This window comes from Equus przewalskii, chromosome 1 (assembly GCF_037783145.1).
Source record: "Equus przewalskii isolate Varuska chromosome 1, EquPr2, whole genome shotgun sequence".
NCBI classification, from domain to species: domain Eukaryota; kingdom Metazoa; phylum Chordata; class Mammalia; order Perissodactyla; family Equidae; genus Equus; species Equus przewalskii.
Window position 1 is genome coordinate 110,669,488 of NC_091831.1, and position 7,478 is coordinate 110,676,965.

General features: G+C 35.0%; 1 non-coding gene across 1 annotated transcript; it reads left to right on the forward strand.

Annotated features, from left to right (window-relative positions):
* The first annotated feature begins 6,555 nt into the window (after positions 1-6,555).
* Positions 6,556-6,622, forward strand: LOC139078546 (small nucleolar RNA SNORD109A). Its single transcript, XR_011531560.1, has one exon. It is a non-coding gene; the product is annotated as a small nucleolar RNA SNORD109A (small nucleolar RNA).
* Positions 6,623-7,478: the final 856 nt, after the last annotated feature.

The following is a 7,478-nucleotide window of genomic DNA, read 5'->3' on the forward strand; positions in this document are numbered from 1 at the left end:
TTATAATAAATTAATTAAATAGATATATTAAACAATTATAAATTATTATATAATGAAATAATTATATATCTATGTGTCTGTGTGTACATACACGTAACACACACAAAATGAAGCACATAATGAAATAAATCAACAATTACTTGCTTTTTTCACCTATCAGATGAATAGTTACATTTGCTAATACAGGGTGGAGAATTTTTTCGGGAGATAGTGGAAAATATCTATCAGATGGAAATTAGCACATTTTGACTAACAAATTTATTTGTAGAAATTTACCTATAGGGTATAGTAGGAAGTGTTTAAAGATGTATGTAAATTCAAGCATACTCATTGCAACCTTAGTTATACTTGTAAAATTGATGTAACCTGTTAAGTTGTAAGGCTAGGCAAATTAGTCATGATAACATTTATCCAGTTGGATTATATTCAGTTATATATGGTAATGTATTTCAAATTAATTGATACAAAAATCCAGGGTTTTCGAAAGTTCATTTATCCACCAGTTATTGAATACCAACTATGTTTGAGGCATGAACATTGTATTTCATTCATGTAAAATTATATATGTATGTGTTTGGATATGACCAATAAAGCAATTTAATAGGAAGAATATTAAAAAAAGTTATAGTGAATTCTGATCATTATTTTACTGTTTCATTTGTGTGTGGTGTGTGTGTATAGTTTAAAATATATATATATATTTCAGTTATATATAGCATTTATTAAGTTCTTAGTATATGTACCACATGCTAAGATATACACTATTTCATGGATTTTCTCATTTAATGTTCATAATAACCATACGGAGTAGGATATTTACTCCCTTTCAAAGATAAGAAAATAGAGGCTGAGTTTGATTGTATAATTCATCCTATTATTCATAACTTTAAAAAAACATGACCCTATGGAGTCACAGCCTTTGGAAGATAATTAAAAATACTTATATTTTGCTAAATCTATTAAGAAAACAGTGTTTTGGGAAAGAATGAAAATTTCTGAGGTCATATTCATTCTCCCTTTGTCTGTAAGGTCAGAGCCATGAGAATTACTAGGTGCAATTTATTGAGCTAAAAAGTGTAAGTGTTGAAATATTGCAGGAACAGGCGAAAAAGATGAATAGGACGTGGGTTTCTGGAAAATTCCACGGTATAGACCTGCAAAATATGACCTCTTGAATTATGGGGTACCAGTGCTTAGGAGACAGGACACTGTTCCTTAGCAGAAACCATTTCATAGATGAAACATGGGGATACCATGAGGGCAGAGATCAAAGTGCAAAGAGAAATGGCCAGTCAAGATGAATGTCACTAAATGAAAGAAACCAATTTTGGAATAGACCTGATGACAGGCAATACCAAAACATAAATACTGCAGATAGCAGGAAAAAGGCCAATGAGGATCTCAGAGTGAAAAAGCAATCCCCAAAAGGTGTAGATGTAAATGTTATAATCTCCTGTTGGAATTTTTTTTCCAGTTGTAATTTATGACTATATGGTCTGGATTCTAAACTACCTATCTCATTTGAGTATGTGTTCCATAATCAGTTCACTTCTCCCCAGTTATCTATATTCATTCTAACCCTTTTCCAAAGACAACGTTTTGTGTCTTGTGAGTGCAGTTAATTAGCAATTCTGAGCTAGTAGCTGAAATGTTGGCCAAAATGATAAACAGAGGGAATTGTGACATAAATTTTGCCTGACTATGCCACAACAGTGGATAAAGTATGTTTAGAAATTTGGTTTATAATGTGAGGAATGTGCTATGCTATTCTAACTTTGCCTTTTTTTCTTCTGGTATTTTGAGGGGAAATGGACTATATAAGTTACTTCCAGTTGGGGCTCTGGAACATTGAGAATGTTGAAGGAGGAAGATAAGTACAGAAGGAGAAAGCAGTTATAGATGGGTAAGGCTGCATCTGTCAAAGAGGACTGCTGGACGCTGAGCAGTAAGCCACCTCTCATTTTGACTTTGATACAATTTGGGGTAGTTTGGGCATGGTAAATCTCTTTAAGGATGAGAAAACTTATTAAAGATGTTTATAATGTTATTAAACTAATACGTGAATGAATGAGTGAATGGATGGATAAATAGGGTAGAAAGTAAAGTTCTTTACAACAGAAAGCTGTAATAAACATAATAGGAACAATAGGATATAAAAAATCAACATTTGGAAATAATCATAACCTTTCAACCAGGAACCATGAAAGGATGCTAAAACTTCTTGGAGAAAATTTGAGGATGAAGAGGATACTTTTATAATCTGTGATTATCACCCACATGATTATCTCCTCCATGATATACTTATCAGTTACAAAGAGAAAATAACTTACAGGTGGAGAACCTGGTAGACACTACCTGAATTAAGAGAAGAAAGATAATACCACCAGTGAGGGGTCATCTGGCATCACTGATATGAAGCACTGAGAAGAACAGAGCCTCATTTCTGTAGTATTTCAGACACAAGTGCATAAACCTGAATCCACTCATGAGGAAATTGAGCAGCACCAAACTGAGTGACATCCTACAACAAAAACCCTGACCTTTAGTCTTCAAACATATTAATATCACTAAGGAAATGTTCCAGGTTAAGTCAGACTAAACAGACATGAAAACTGAATATAAAATTGATTCATGATTTCTATAAAAGATGTTAAAGGGAAAATTGGCAAAATTCTAAGAAAATCCATCAAATAGATTGTAGTATTAATTGCCTAATTTTGATAATAATACTTAGGCTATGGAACAGAAAATCTTTGTTTTTTTGTTTTTTTGTTTTTTTTTTAAGATTTTATTTTTTCCTTTTTCTCCCCAAAGCCCCCCGGTACATAGTTGTGTATTCTTCGTTGTGGGTTCCTCTAGTTGTGGCATGTGGGACGCTGCCTCAGCGTGGTCTGACGAGCAGTGCCATGTCCGCGCCCAGGATTCGAACCGACGAAACACTGGGCCGCCTGCAGCAGAGCGCGCGAACTTAACCACTCGGCCACGGGGCCAGCCCCAGAAAATCTTTGTTTTTAAGAAATAAAAATACTTAGGTGGTAAAGGAACATCATAGCTGCAGTTTTCAAATTGGATAAAATAATATTTGAATATACATATTTCAAAAAATAAGTTGAGAAAATGAAAAGAGATTAAAGAAATGTAATAAAATGTAAGCAAATAGGGTATTCAGGTGGAAATTATCCAAAAATTATGGATTCTCTTGAATCTGCTCTTTGAGTATGAAACTAGGTCAAAATGATAATATGAAAGAATTGTAAAAAGAGGAATGGCTTGAAGCATATGGCTTCAGTTATAAATACTTGCTCAGGAAATAGGAAAGTATGGATTAAGAGCATGAATACTGTGATGCCAATAGGTCTTCTCTGTGTGCATTTGAACAAGTCTTTTTACCCTCAATTCTTTCACTTTGTGTAGTGTTTTCAAGGTTCAGCCATGTTGTCGCATGTAATAGAACTCCATGCCTTTTAATGGATGAGTAACAGTCTGTTGTATGGTTATATCATAATTTGCTTATCCATTTGATTCAATGGGTATATATATATTTTTATCATTGCACATTTTTGCTTTTGTGTTCTCAGTTTTAAATGTTAAGAAATAAATGTTGGTTTGAATACAAAGCATTTCCTTGTGTTACAACATTAATTAAGATGACAAAAGTCTCGAATAAATGAATTATATATTATTCAATGATAATAGGATTGTTTATATCAGTAGAATTTTGCCACAGAAATATACTGAGTTTCCTCATAATGAGCATGGAGAACTGCAAAGAAAAACTGTAGCTCATGGACATAATATCTGATGCAACCTCCCTCGTTCATTGTCATCTCCATTTTCCACGTGTAGATCAAGTGGTTCAGTATGTTTGAATATGTTCAGCATGAATGCCTGTGTGATTTCATGTGTGGCTCCGGGGTCTATCCTTTCTCACTGGCAGAAAGCAAAAGGTATCCTTTTGAGTGAATGTGACTGGATCATATATTCATACGTTGTGAAAAATCTGAAGAAAACGGTAGACAAAATCTTGTTTTTGAACATTACAGTGTTTCCACACTAAGCAAATGAGAGTGGACTTCCTCTTACTTTACTGCCATCACAAAGTTTTTGGTAGCTTTGAATGCTACAAATCTTGCATGTATTGAACATTTAATCTCTGAATATCTGGCTCCTTGGTTAACTGGTCTTCGTTTAAGTGGATGCTTGCTAACAAACATACAGGCTCAATACATGAGAGTGTGGAGTGGGTACGTGGGCACTAGGCCCAGTGTTCTGTCCCAGTCTTTATCAATTTTATATGTGTACATTTATTTATTTATTTGTTGAGCAAGATTAGCCCTGAGTGGGTACGTGGACACTAGGCCCAGCATTCTGTCCTAGCCTTTGTCAATTTTATATGTGTACATTTATTTACTTATTTATTTGTTGAGCAAGGTTAGCCCTGAGCTAACATCTGCCGCTGATCCTCCTCTTTTTGCTGAGGAAGATTGGCCCTGAACTAACATCCATTCCCATCTTTCTCTACTTTATATGTAGGATGCCTGTCACAGCATGGCTTGACAAGCGGTGCATAAGCCCACACCTGTGATCTGAACTGGTGAACCCCAGGCCACCAAAGCAAAATGTGCGAACTTAACCGCTGCAGCACCAGGCCAGCCCCTATGTGTACATTTATATAATTTTATTTTATATACAGTAAAATTTACTCTTCGTTGTGTACAGTTCTATGGGTTTTGATAAATGTATAGAATGGCATATCTAATACCGCAATCATGATATGCGGGGGTTCCATTACCCTAAAATTCTCTTGTGTTTCTCCTTTCTAGTCAACCCCTCCTTCTATTCCCCAATCGCTTGCAACCACTGTTTCTATAGTTTTGCCTTTAAAAAATATAACTTAAGTGGAATCAAACATTACATAGCCTCTGAAGTCTGGCTCCTTTTACCTAGCACTTTGAATTCCTCAGTTCACTTGCAAGCATTTAACCTTCAGAGACTTCTACTAGCTTATCACTGCATGCCTCCTAGGATTCTTAATTGCATTCCATGTTCAGTAAGGATAGACCATGCTTACTCCATCTTATTCCTCTTATGTCTTACCTCTCTAATGTCCTTTTTCCATTTTTTTTTTTATAATTTCCGTTTGTCTTATGAAATTTCTGTTTTTCTATTCTTGCCATTATTCCATCAGTTTCTATGTGCTGTTTGTAATAGATTTTCACACTTCTTATCTTTTACCCAGAATATAGGTCTGACAACACCCTTGTCATGTGCCCTTCATTTTACCCATCAGAGAGCATTTTCAGAAAGGGTTTATTTGGTGGAAAAAAACTTTAGAATTTCTCATTCAAAGAAAAAATTGCTGTGCCACTAATTTGCATAGCATGGTAGAGAGGATTATTACCTATTTGCAGAGTGAAAATTTAAGAGAGGAAATAAGTGAAAAAATGAAATGACAAAGGTGACAAAGGACTAAGCAACTATAATTTGTGTGGCAAGGACCAGAAGTGTAGGGAATGCTTATATGAGAAATAATTACTAAAGGAGTAGTTATGGTACCTTATTTTTAAAAGATTATTTTTGTATTTTCTAATCTGATTTATATTTTTTGTGATGTTTTGTTGCAGGTCAAAGGCTAGAACAAGTTACCATACTTCAGAGAAGAGAGGTAAGCTGATACTCTAGTGCTTTGGAAATTCTGTGTTGAAGCCTGTGATATCAGAACTTCAAGTTCTGTGGGCTCATTCTTTCAGAGGCTCAAGGGAGAATATTTTTTTTTAAAGATTTAATTTTTCCTTTTTCTCCCCAAAGCCTCCTGGTACATAGTTGTGTGTTTTCAGTTGTGGGTCCTTCTAGTTGTGGCACGTGGGACGCCGCCCCAGCATGGCCCAATGAGCGGCGCCATGTCCGCGCCCAAGATCCGAACCAATGAAACCCTCAGCCGCCGAAGCAGAGCTTGTGAACTTAATCACTTGGCCATGGGGCCAGCCCGAGAATATTTTTATAATAGATATTTTTTCCAATAGGTGTACCTACTTTGTTAAAGGAATCTTCATTAAATCTTCATTATTGTTTTTTTCTTTATTAAATAAAAATCTATTTTTGAAGTAACGTGAATAAGTTTTGGGGATCATTGATATATTTCCTTTTTATACCATTTTATAGTATATGAAAATAATCTTGTAACTAAATTTAAATATGCCAAAATATTGATTTATGTATCCTTTTTGTTACTGGAATATTCAGAATATAGATGTTTCCACTCATATTTCTACTGTAGTCACAATTTATTTGCTACCTGATTTACAAATGCTACCCCATTACTCCTTGAAATTTTAGTTGACTAATTTTTATTTTCCCAATATATTTTGTTTAATTTTATTAGAGCAATCCAAGGTCATATACCTTTTGTGCTATATATATGAGAGTTTCATTGCTCAGATACTAAACACAGTGTCTACTGTGCATTTGCTGTTCTTTATTCATAATGCAGTAGATAAGCCTGAAGAAAATAAGCCTGGCTATGGAACTGCTTATTTGTTGGGAGGGTGCTTGTCTGGATCAATGATGAGCACAATTGTCTGAGGATGCTGAGGGACTCATTCCAGATGTCAATCTGAGGTCCAGATGAGTAGCCCTCTAATAGGACAAATAAGACTCTCAGAGCCTGGCTCTATTTGGTGATCTCTCAGAGACAACATAATTCCTTCTCTTGGAGAAGGCATTAGCATCCTATCTTATGAGGTAGTATGCAAATGTAAATATGCTGAGTGACCAAGACTTGCTTCATTTTGTTCATTTTGAACAAGACAGATACTTATATAGTAAGTATGTTCTTGAATAATGAATGAGGAAAGAAAGAAAGATTGAATTAAAAAAGGGTCAAAAACTGTGATGGGTACTGCGAGTCTCATTAGTGTTGGACAAAAAGAAGGGAGCATTGCATGCCTATACTAAATATTGACATGGAATCAATTTTAGTGCTTTGTTATTTTTACTGTTAAGTATTTTCTGAGACTATATCTTTACTTTTCTTTCTGTCGTGTGTTTCTGAGGTAGAAAGGGCTGGAATTAAGTCCCCCACTTAAGAGAATAGGGGTGAGTAGCTACATGTGTCATGTGCTCCGTGCAACATCCTAAGGTCTCTGTCTTCATCTTTTCCACTGAAAAGTGTAATACTTACTGGATAATATCTTCATGGTATGTTTTTTTTCTTTGCTGAGTGTCTCCACTCTCATTTCCAAGTTTTAGGTGGACTGACAAGTGTAGAATTTTGGAAAATTGCTGATTTTTTTTTTAGCTCCATATTGCAATGAAATATCCTTTTGTGAAATTAAGCTATGCTTGGGAGTTTCCTTAACAAATTCTTATGGTTTTGGAGTATTGACCCCAAGATTAAGTTGGTCATAGTCAGATCATTTTGGCCAAGTCCATAAGATCATTTTGGATCATTATTGCTACTCTTCTCATCATTGAGGTTT